Here is a 12,305-nt window from a genome sequence, read left to right as displayed (position 1 = left end):
GCTCACCACAAAACCCCCGCCCATATCTAACGAACAGATCCGACCTCCAACCCCGCCCTCTTCTTCTTCTCCGACCACCCGAATTAGCCCCCACACGCTGTTCCCCGAGCTCATCGCCGTCGCCCCCTCCAGATCTGTCTCGTTAGATCTGCTCCACCCGCCGACGCCGCTAGCCACACCCACAGCCGACTCATCGTAGGAAAGATCTCACTTCCCTTTGACTTGTATTTACAATATTTATATTTGTTATTAATTAGTTGCATAGATTATATCATAATATATTATTATCTACGTGGATTGTTTGATGACTGATATGAGACCAGTGGATGTGAGATAGAGATCATGACTTAGTGGCTTTGTGCATCATGACCGAGACTTAGTGACCTATGTGTGTGTGTTGACTTAAAAAACATGAAGATTTTTTTAGGATAGCAAAAGTCATGGTTCATGTGATTGGATGTGGCTGTTTATGTATCTTCCAGGCTCGCACCAGTGGATCGATGTCACCACTGGGGTTGGTTTGTTGGGTCAAAGTGGATCGGTGTCGCTACTTTGGTCCGTAAATATGATATTCACCCGGGTCGGCTTGAGTTCAAACCAGGCTGGAATCGGTTTGCGTGGAGTCCTATTGGAAGCACGTAGGGGATTTGTGAACAGTCAGTTATCCGGTGATATGAACATTGACTCTATGTGAGATATGTACAAGTGACCTATTATAGAATGACTAGTTACATGACTTGTTACCAGTGGATCAGTGTCGCCACTAGGGTTGGTTTGTTGGGTAAAGTGAATCAGTGTCATAAATTTGATTAGGATATCTTCTAGGCTCACACTAGTGGATCGGTGTCGCCACTGGGTTGGTTTGTTGGGTCAAAGTGAATCAGTGTCGTCACTTTGGTTAGGATTTATGGATTCTTGTGAGATGAAAGTCAGTTATATTTCTTTTCATACATAGATCGGGATTAATATTTAATTATCTATAATTTGAGATATATGGTCTATATATGAGGGTTTCCTTGTTTGGATTATTTCGCTCGACGTACTATGTCTCGAGTTATAGATTTTTAAGTATTAATTCTATCTAGTTGTATGACCCTATTACTTGGATTATATTCTGATTGCTAGCTATATGACCTCGTTACCGGTTGATTTTAGATTCTTCTGATTATTATAGTGGTGGATTGCATTTAGATTATTAGTATTTCAATACCATGCTTCTATTATTAATATTATTGTATTTTCTTTGGTCATTCGACCATTCTATTCTCCCTTGTGGGATCTTACCATGTGCCATGCACGCTGACGTACACCTATTTTCTCTGGTGTACGTCAGATTTAGGAGACGAACAGTCTCAGTTCAGAATCGTACAAGAGCCAGAGGATTCTTAGCAGGAGTGCCTTGCAGACAGAGCAGAAGAACAAGTTGAAGCTTAGCTATTTCCTTAGTTATTGATGGTCCTTAGTTTATTTTTTTGTAGTACTTCTTTACTATTTTTGTTGAACGATGTATTTTCATATTTCTTTAGTACTTATTTGGACTATTTTCTAATAAGGACATGTTTGACCCAAACTCTCTGTCTCGGATGATATTCTAATTGTGATATGTCTCTTTTCCATTCTGGGTTGTTCATTATATTCTTACTATGTGTGATCGGGGACCTGTGACTTCACATTGTATATTGTTTGACACTTAGCGTATTTGGTTGAGAAAAAAATATTTATTCTTCTTTATTCTCCTCAATCTAATACATCGCGGACTTGTTCGTGTTCCGATTCCCTGGTTTTTTGGGAACCAGCGCGTGACAGGTTTTAGTGGTGGCACATGTAGGTCACGGTCCTGAGTTCCCACCGGTAAGAATATAATAAATAATTTAGACGCATATCATATTTTATCCGTAAGACTATAGTTAGCCCTTATCCTATCATCTCGATGAATTATACCTTAGTCCCTACCTTATCACTTTTTAACTCCGGAATTTCCTACTGTTTCTTGTCTCGTAACTTCCCACTGCTTCTTGTTTCTTGTTTCCTCTGCTTATGGATATCGTTCCATATCTGTCATTGGTTCTTATTTTAATTTTGAGGACGGAATTTATTTTAAGGGGGGTAGAATGTAAGGACCATGAATTTTTAATACTAGTTAAAATAATTTTTTAGTATTTTAAAATATTCAATTATTATTTTTAAAAGAGTATCTATATTTTTCTTGATTTTCTAGAATTTTTTAAGATTTAAAAGTCCAAAATTTATATTTATTTAAATGTTTTTGATATTTATAAATTAACTTAGTATAATAATAATTTCTGGAATTAATCCATTGTGTTATCGATACTATTACGTGTCATTTTAAATAAAACATTATATTATTTTTACTATTACGTATTATTTCGTATAATACGTTGTATTATTATTACGTATTATTTTGTACAATTTGTTATATTATTACTATTATTGTACATTATCGGTTGTATTAGTATAACGGGTACATTTATTATATAGATAATTTTTCCATAATTATTTGATTTTAAATATAAGTAATTATATTTTTTATTAATTATTCTTGTTTAATTGTATAAATAATTATTTGATTTTAAATATAAGTAATTATATTTTTTATTAATTATTCTTGTTTAATTGTATAATTTGTTGTATTATTAATTTTAAATATAAGTAATTATATTTTTTATTAATTATTCTTGTTTAATTGTATAATTTGTTGTATTATTACTACTATTGCGTATTATCTGTTGTATTAGTATAATTGGTACGTTTTATTCTATAGATAATTTTTCCATAATTATTTGATTTTAAATGTAAGTAATTATATTTTTTATTGATTATTCTTGTTTAATTGTACAATTAGTTGTATTAATTATAATGTTTTTCTTAATTATTCCTATTTTCCCCTAATTGTTTCTTATTTAATTCTTAATAAACCCTAACCCTAAACCTATATATACCCCCCCTCTCTCTCATGTTACCTACCTACCAAACTCCTCTCCATATCTCTCTTTCGTTCCCTCTCCCTCCCATAATTGTGTGATTTACTTCCTTATTTCGTCCATAATCACGTTATTCTCTCCCTGAATTTCTCTCCCTAAACATTCCTTAATCTCCCCCCCTCTCTCTCTCTCTAATATCTCGTTATCATCTCTCTCTCCCTCTCAACACACAGAACCCACCACAGCCTCCCCTCTTTCCATCTCCAATCACCACCTTCCCTCCTTCACCTCGCCACCACGCCCGAACCCCATCAGATCTGGCCGCGCTTCCTCTTCCCATCGCGCCCTTGACCTCTAACGCCGAACCACCTTTACCCAGCTCAGATCCCGCCGCCCAGGACCACCCTTGCCCCAAGCGCGAGCCTCCCTACTGCCCACTACCTCCTTCGATCACCGAGCTCTGTCCCGCGCCATCGTCTCCCCACTATAGCAATGATGCCCTACCTCACTGCCCAAATCCATGTCGTCCCCTATAGCTCGTCTCACCACCGACAACGATGCCGCCAGCCTCAGATCCGAGCACACCCCCCTGCAACTCCTTGATGTCACCACTGCCTCATTAATCCCCTACAGCTCCAACCGCCACCCCTGCTCACCTCGTCATGCTCACGCAGCAAAACCCCCGCCCATATCTAACGAACAGATCCGACCTCCAACCCCGCCCTCTTCTTCTTCTCCGACCACCCGAATTAGCCCCCACACGCTGTTCCCCGAGCTCATCGCCGTCGCCCCCTCCAGATCTGTCTCGTTAGATCTGCTCCACCCGCCGACGCCGCTAGCCACACCCGCAGCCGACTCGTCGTAGGCAAGACTCACTTCCCTTTGACTCGTCTTTACAACATTTATATCTGTTATTAATTAGTTGCATAGATTATATCGTAATATATTATTATCTGTGTGGATTGTTTGATGACTGATATGAGACCAGTGGATGTGAGATAAAGATCATGACTTAGTGGCTTTGTGCATCATGACCGAGACTTAGTGACCTATGTGTGTGTGTTGACTTAGAAAACAAGAAGAGTTGGGATGGGAAAAGTCATGGTTCATGTGATTGGATGCGGCTGTTTATGTATCTTTCAGGCTCGTACCAGTGGATCGGTGTCGCCACTGGGGTTAGTTTGTTAGGTCAAAGTGGATCGGTGTCGCTACTTTGGTCCGTGAATATGATATTCACCCGGGTCGGCTTGAGTTCGAACCAGGCTGGAAATAGTTTGTGTGGAGTCCTATTTGAAGAACGTAGGAGATATATGAACAGTCAGTTATCCAATGATATGAACATTGACTCTGTGTGAGATATGTACCAGTGACCTGTTATAGAATGACTAGTTACATGACTTATTATGAGTGGATCGGTGTCACCACTGGGGTTGGTTTGTTGTGTCAAAGTGAATCAGTGTCGTAACTTTGGTTAGGATATCTTCCAGGCTCGCACCAGTGGATCGGTGTCACCACTGGGGTTGGTTTGTTGGGTCAAAGTGAATCGGTGCGGTCACTTTGGTTAGGATTTATGGATTCTTGTGAGATGAAAGTCAGTTATATTTCTTTTCATACATAGATCAGGATTAATATTTAATTATCTACAATTTAAGACATATGGTATATACATGAGGGTTTCCTTGTTTGGATTATTTTGCTCGACGTACTACGTCTCGAGTTATAGATTTTTAAGTATTAATTCCATCTAGTTGTATGATCCTGTTAATTGGATGATATTCTGATCGCTAGCTATATGACATCAATACCGGTTGATTTTAGATTATTCTGATTATTATAGTAGTGGATTGTATTTAGATTATTAGTATTTCAATACCATGCTTCTATTATTATTATTATTGTCTTTTTTCTGGTCATTCGACCATTCTATTCTCCTTGTGGTATCTTGCCGTGTGCCATGCACGTTAACGTACACCTGTTTTCTCTGGTATACGTTAGATTTAGGAGACGGACAACCTCAGTTCGGAATCGTACAGGAACCAGAGGATTCTCAGCAATAGTGCCTTGCAGACGAAACAGAAGAACAAGTTGAAGCTTAGCGATTTCCTTAGTTATTGATGGACCTTAGTTTTTTTTTTTGTGTGCAGTACTTCCTTATTATTCCTGTTGAACGATGTGTTTTCATATTTCTTTAGTATTTATTTGGGATATTTAGTAATAAGGGCATGTTTGACCCAAACTATGTGTCTCGGATGATATTCTAATTATGATATGTCTCTTTTCCATTCTGAGTTGTTCATTATATTCTTGTTATGTGTGATCGAGGACCTATAACTTTGCATTGTATATTGCTTAACACTTAACATATTAGGTTTAGAAGAAATATTTATTCTTCTTTATTCTCCTTAATCTAATACGTCACAGATTTGTTCGCATTCCGATTCCATGGTATTTTGGAAAGCAGGGCGTGACAGAAGAGGAGGCTTTACCGCTTCCAATTGTAGAAAGGAACCTCCATTGGTGATCACATGAACTAATACACGAAGCTTCTTACGGATTTGATGAATGTAGATGTGATGATTAAAGATGAGGACAAGGCGTTGTTGTTGTTGAGTTCCTTTCCTGACGAGTAATATGAGACCTTCATTCTTACTCTTATTAATGGGAAGACATCTCTTTCATATAGTAAGGTTACCACTACACTTGTAAATTATCAGCTTCGAAAGAAGGATAAGGAGACTTCAGTTAAGCCGGTAGCAAGGGCATTGGCCGCAAGAGCAAAGAGTCCAAACCGAGATAAGAGGTCGTAGTCTAGAGGGGCACATCTTGCAGTTGGTAGAAATCAGTGTGCTTTTTGTAGAGATGATGGACATTGAAAAGCCAAATGCCCAAAGTTAACAAATCGAGCCGGGAAGAATAAGGAAAAAGCTATTCAAGCTTCAGAGGTGAATGTTGTCAAGGCTAGTGGTAAAAATTCAGATTTAGATTCTTCGGGCTACTCGTTATCTTCACTACCGTCCGTTTGTATTGTCGACTCTATAGAGTGGATGTTGGATTCAGGTGCTTCTTACCGTATTTGCCCTAGGACGGATTGGTTCTTCAGCTTTCAGGAGTTAGAAAGAGGGGATGTCGTGCTCATGAGTAATGATCATGAATGCCCTATTGGTGGTATTGGTACCGTTCATATTAGGATGTGTGACGGGGTGATTCGGGAGTTGGATGAAGTGAGGTTCGTTCCGCAGTTGTCGAAGAATATCATTTCACTTGGAGTTTTGGAGGCAACATGCTATAGAGTGACCTTGGAGGATGCATATTTGAAGGTTACATTTGGGTCTATTATTGTAATGAAGGGCGTCAGGAGGAAGAATTTATATTATTTGATTGGGAGCACGGTGATTGGTAGAGAGCTAACGACTTCTTTGGATTTGGCTAGATTGTGGTGTTTGTTGATGCTGGGGTATTTGATTAGTTATACTGTGCATGGTTTGTTAAGGAGTGTTTTGACCTCCAGATTAAAGTCATTTGAGCACATTGGTATGAGCAAGGAGACCGATGTGGAGTTTGACACTTCTATCCATTGATCGAGGGGTCTTTTAGATGGTGTTCATTCAGGCATTTGGGGGCCTTCCAAGGAGGCATCATTGGGAGGTAATCAGTATTTGATTTTCTATGTTAGTGACTGTTCTAGGTATTTGTGGGTTGCAACCAGGTTCCATTGGTTTGAAGTCTTAGAAGTCAACAAAAGGTGGAGGAAGTGTATTGGCAGAATGGTGACCCACCATTGTGATTTAGGTAGGGGTTCTTTCTTACATTTGTGCCGAGCTTATGACAGTTTGAGACACTTCATTGGAGGAAAAACATTTGGGCGACGAGATGAGATGGCAGATTTAGTGAGTTGTTCCTCGCTGGAGGAGGATCCGTATTTGATGTCGAGCATTGATTCTGGTGTTGAGACTTCGACATGTTTTGGTCATCTTAGTCATAGGTTGTCGATTGCTGCGTTTGGTATATTTGGATCTGGTGGAACTGCTTCAGATTTTGGATTGCGTCGGATGTTTGGTTGCCAAGCATTTGGTCACAAGGAGGATGTGAGATTTGATCTGATTGCATATTTGGGATTCGGAGGCTCGTTTGGTTATCAATTGGGAGACTCTGATTTGGTTCTGAGCAGGTATGTCGTGTTGATCAGATTGTTAGGATATTACAGCGGGTGGAGAGTGATGATCAGATTGTTAGGATATTGCAGCGGGTGGAGAGTGATGCTACTCCACATTGGATAGAGATTACTCCACATACTCCATATCATACTACATCGTTTGGAATTCCAGCTGAGGTGACACAGTTTAGGGATCATTTGGATTTGGATGCAGATGATGAGTTGGTTTTGGATTCGAGTGCAGCTAGTGGACATAGTTCGCATTTGGTTATGGCCGTTGGTTCACCTCAGGTGGAGGTGTTTAGATTGCTTCACTTTGGGGCCATTAGGAGAGCTATCAGCCGCAGATTTGGTGATGATGTTAGAGAAGGGTTGTGAACTCTTCTATTGAATTGAGGGCCTTTGGAGGCCATTGGGTAAACTACATGAGGCTTGATACATTGGGTAAGATGATACGTAGGCAGTCATTTTATGATGCAGCCGGTTTGGTAAGTTGATACCGGTATTTGGAGAGTGTTCACATTCTCGTTTAGGTCTCGACTTGTTGTGGATTGAGTTCATTATCGTGGTTTTGTTCCACTTCATACTGGACGCAACAAGTGTGACGTTTGGTTGGTATTAGTGTCAGCTCAGTTTTGGAAAAACTTCACCGAGGTGAAGAATTGTTAGATAGTAGGTTCCTAATTTATTTTGGTAATAGGTTATTGGGATTCCTAATCTGTTTTGGTAGAAGGTTATTGGGATTCATAATCTGTTTTGGTAACAAGTTATTAGGATTCCTAATCTGTTTTGATTTTGGTTTTAGAATTCCTAGTGTTCTTTTGGTTTTAGGATTTCTATATATATAGGAACACGTTTTAGGTTTGGTGAGCAGCGAATTGGGGATATTTGGAGCACAGAAAAGAGGTATTTTCCTGGATCAATTTGTTTAGAATTTTGTTTTGGAGAGAATTAGAGATTTGTTGGTGAGATTAATTAATGAGTTTGAGTGATTTGTAATCTCAGTTTGTACTTTTCTTCTATATTAGTGAAAACCCCATCCCTCTTATTGCCCCGTAGACATAGGCAACTTGCCGAACCACGTTAAAATTGGTTGTTTGTGTTTGTGCCGTTATTTTAAATTGTTTGTGGCCTTCTCTCTCGGCGTTTGGTTTGGTTTCTCGAAGCACATCGGTGTTTTGGCTTCCGCCGCGCACAACAATATGAATTTATGATCCTAGTAACATATCCTCAATAACACTTATGTGCGACCAAGCAAACTTCGACTTGGTTTTATCTGTTGAAACAAACAATGCACGGTGGCAGCTGGCTATTGCGGTAATATGGAAAGTGGCAGCTGGATTCATTGTAGATTTACATTATGTTTCTAGTTATTTTGTTTCTTATTTTAGAAGATTGTAATATAAGAAAAAAAGAAAAGAAAGAACAAAAAAGGGAAGTAGGATCTAGAGAATTTGAGGGAGGTTCTTTCTATAAAGTCTTTCCTCCCTCCTCTGTAAGAATTTATCATTGTGAAAGAAATAAACAAAAAGTGCGTGTGTGAGTGTGGAGGACGTAAGTACCAAGTTGGTGCTGAACCTCGTTAAATTCCTTGTTCTTTCTGTGTGATTGCTTGTACACGGACCGTGTCCAGTGGTACACGGACCGTGTGTGTGTGTGTATTTTTCCAGTGTTCAAAATTTTTACATGGTATCAGAGCTCGGAGTTGATTGGTTATACTGATTGCTGATGGCTATGCCGAAGGTGATCTAGATACTCCATCTATTCCGTTCTTGCTGAGAAATACCAACCATGTCGGAAGAAGAGACGAGTACCAAATCCCTGCTTGAGAAGCTAACTGAACTTATAATAACTCAACAATCTCAGATGACACAACTGGTATCTACACGACAACCAACCGCTGCAGTGCCTATCCCTGATACCCCTTCATCGCCAATCACTGTAAAATTAGATGGTACTAACTACTCGATATGGTCCCAAGTGGTAAGTGTATACCTCAAGGAGCGAGACAAGATGAGACACATTACCGGCGATCCACCACCTCCGACGGCTAGTGATACGATTAACTTCCCGAAGTGGAGTATGGAAGATTCAATTGTCAAAGGATGGTTGCTCAACTCGCTGGATACAAAACTCATGCCAAACTTCATTCGCTATGATACTGCAAGTGAGATGTGGAAGGCTATTGCTATCACATTCTATGATGGCAATGATGAAGCATTGGTGTTTGATCTCAATAGAAAGGTGTCTCGGCTAAAACAATCAGGTAAATCCATAGAGGAATATTATAACACTTTACAGGGTCTTTGGCGAGAAATTGACTTCCGGCGCCCTAACCCCATGACAAGTGCAACTGACATTGAGAAATTCAAAGAATACCTTGAGAAGACTAGGGTATATACTTTTTTGGATGGTCTAGATGATCGTCTGGATAATGTGAGGGCAAGTGTGCTACAAGTGGTACCGCTTCCATCTGTGGAGCAAGCCTATGGCATGGTTAGAAGGGAGGCCATGCGACAGGTAGTCATGCTCAAAGGAGAAGAAGGTACGTTTTCAAACTCAATGGCTATGATGTCAAAAGGGTTCTCAAATGGTGGTAATCAAGAAAGGTTGAAACAAAAATGTTTTAATTGTGGGAGGATGGGACACATAAAAGACAAATGTTTTGAGATAGTTGGATATCCCGATTGGTTCAAAGGGAAGAAAGGGAAGCAGCAGGGAAGGAGTCAAGCCTATGTTTCAACTAGGCAACAACAGACTGACGCAGACACGGACCAGATATCTGGAAGCATGGTATGTGCAGATAGTCAGACTGCTCAGCCCGAGAAGCACATGGTCCATGCACAGTTATGCACGACACATGCAGATATGGAAGATGGTGTGAATGCTTCTGGTATCAATTCTCAGAAAGGTAAAAAAAGTGATCAAGGTATGTCTTTGCTAACTCATAACAATCTAAATAGCTGGGTAATTGACTCAGGTGCTACAGATCATATGACATTTAGTGACAAAGATATTAGGGAACTTGGGAAATCAAAAATTGATAAAATTGTGAATGCCAATGGAATTGAGTATCTAGTAAAAGGAGCTGGGAATGTAGAAATCTCTCAAGCCTTGATGCTTAACAATACCCTCTTGGTCCCATCTCTTACCACACGTTTAATATCTGTTGGTCAGTTAACAGAAGAATTAAATTGCGTGGTTTTAATGTTTCCTGATTTCTGTATTGTCCAGGATATCCTCACGAAGGAGATCATTGGGCGTGGTTCTAAGCATGGTCGTCTCTATCACTTAGAAGACCTCGGGATGGGAAGGACTAACTTGGCTAATGGATCTGCAAAGTCTGAAGGTCTCATTTGGACATGGCACAGGAGGTTAGGACATCCTTCTTTTGGGTATATGAAGAAGATTTTACCTGAATTGTTTGTAGGTTTGGATTTGTCTAAGTTTCAGTGTGAAACATGCATCAAAGCAAAGAGTCATCGTGTCCCTTATAACATTAGTTTAAATCAATGTGGAAAACCTTTTGAACTTGTTCATTCTGATGTTTGGGGTCCTTCCCCGGTTGAATCTGTGCATGGCTATAGGTATTTTGTCTTGTTTGTTGATGATTGTACTCGTATGACATAGACATACTTGTTAAAAAGGAAAGATGGAGTAGAAATGGTGTTTAAAACTTTTTATGGAATGGTGCAAAATCAATTTGAGAATAAAATTAAGTTTCTTAGAAGTGATAATGGAGGAGAATTTGTGAATAGTAACCTAAAGGAGTTCTTTACAAAAAAAGGGGTTATTCATGAAACAACGTGTGTAGGAACACCTCAACAAAATGGTATAGCTGAACGAAAGAACAGACATGTCCTTGAAACATCTAGAGCACTCTTAATTGAAAATGAAGTACCACAAAAATTTTGGGATTGTGCAGTAACCATGGTTGTGTATGTCATCAATAGGCTCCCTTCCCAGATAAATCAATTTAAAACCCCGTTGAGTAAACTTGCAAGTTTTGTACCTATACCATCAGTCTTAAAATTGACACCAAAAACATTTGGATGTGTTGCTTATGTTCATGTTCCAAAACATCAAAGGACTAAACTGGAGCCATGTGCTGTTAAGTGTGTATCACTGGGAGTTGGAATGAACCAAAAAGGGTATAGATGTTATAATCCTGTGACTAAGAAATGGTATGTTACCATGGATGTAACTTTCCTCGAGAATGAGTCATTCTATTCATATACCAAACATCCCTCTCAGGGGGAGAAGGAGAATGAGAGAGATATGTGGTATCAGTCACAAGAAATCAGTGGTTCTGAATCAGTACACGATCCGTATGAACCGGATTACAGTCCGTGTGAGCAAGTACACGACCCGTGTGAAGAGATGCACACATCGGATACAAGAGAAGGATCAGTGCACGGTCCATGTACTGATCCGCACGGACCGTGTTCTGAAAATAGTCAGGAGCAAGAACTCAACAACATGCAAGCCTCGAATGAAGAAGTGATACAGACTGACCTGGAACCACAAGTGCCTGGATCTCCTGAGGATACTCCTGAGGTAAGTGTTTCTAATCAGAGGTATACTTTACCCCCTAGACATAATAGAGGAGTTGCACCAAAACGGTATGTTCCTGAAGATGGTACAAGTGAACCAATCCGGTACCCAATTGCAAACTATGTTACCTTGAGCAAGTTACCAGAATCATTAAAACAATTTGGGGAAAAGAATCTGAATATACTTATACCAGGAAATGTTAGTGAGGCCTTACAAGATCCAAAATGGGTTGAAGCCATGAATACCGAAATGGAGGCATTATCAAAAAATAAAACCTGGTCTCTCATTGAACTACCAAAAGGAAAAAAACCGGTAGGGTGTAGATGTGTATTTACAGTTAAATACGGTCCAGATAGCAATGTTGAAAGATACAAAGCAAGACTGGTAGCAAAAGGGTACACTCAGGCATATGGGATAGATTATCAGGAGACTTTTTCACCTGTAGCCAAACTAAACACAGTACGAGTTTTGTTATCTCTTGCAGCTAATTTAGATTGGCCATTGCATCAATTCGACGTCAAGAATGCTTTTCTCCATGGGAGTTTGGAAGAAGAAGTATACATGGAAATTCCACTTGGGTATGAGAGAAATGGCTCGGAACAACTGGTATGTAAGCTAGATAAAGCATTGTATGGATTGAAGCAGTCACCTCGTGC

At 39.6% G+C, this 12,305-nt stretch overlaps 1 protein-coding gene across 1 annotated transcript in view; it reads left to right on the top strand.

The window, feature by feature from the left end:
* The window catches only part of LOC109835662, a 15,087-nt gene extending 13,545 nt beyond the window's left edge, over positions 1-1,542 (top strand). Inside the window, exon 5 of the mRNA XM_020403642.1 lies at positions 1,334-1,542. The gene's annotated coding sequence lies outside the window, so the exon portion shown is untranslated. The remainder of the gene's footprint in view (positions 1-1,333) is intronic.

This window comes from Asparagus officinalis, chromosome 3, assembly GCF_001876935.1.
Source record: "Asparagus officinalis chromosome 3, Aspof.V1, whole genome shotgun sequence".
Taxonomy (NCBI): Eukaryota; Viridiplantae; Streptophyta; class Magnoliopsida; order Asparagales; family Asparagaceae; genus Asparagus; species Asparagus officinalis.
The sequence above is the reverse complement of the archived record's forward strand: the minus strand, read 5'-3'. Positions and strand labels throughout refer to the sequence as shown.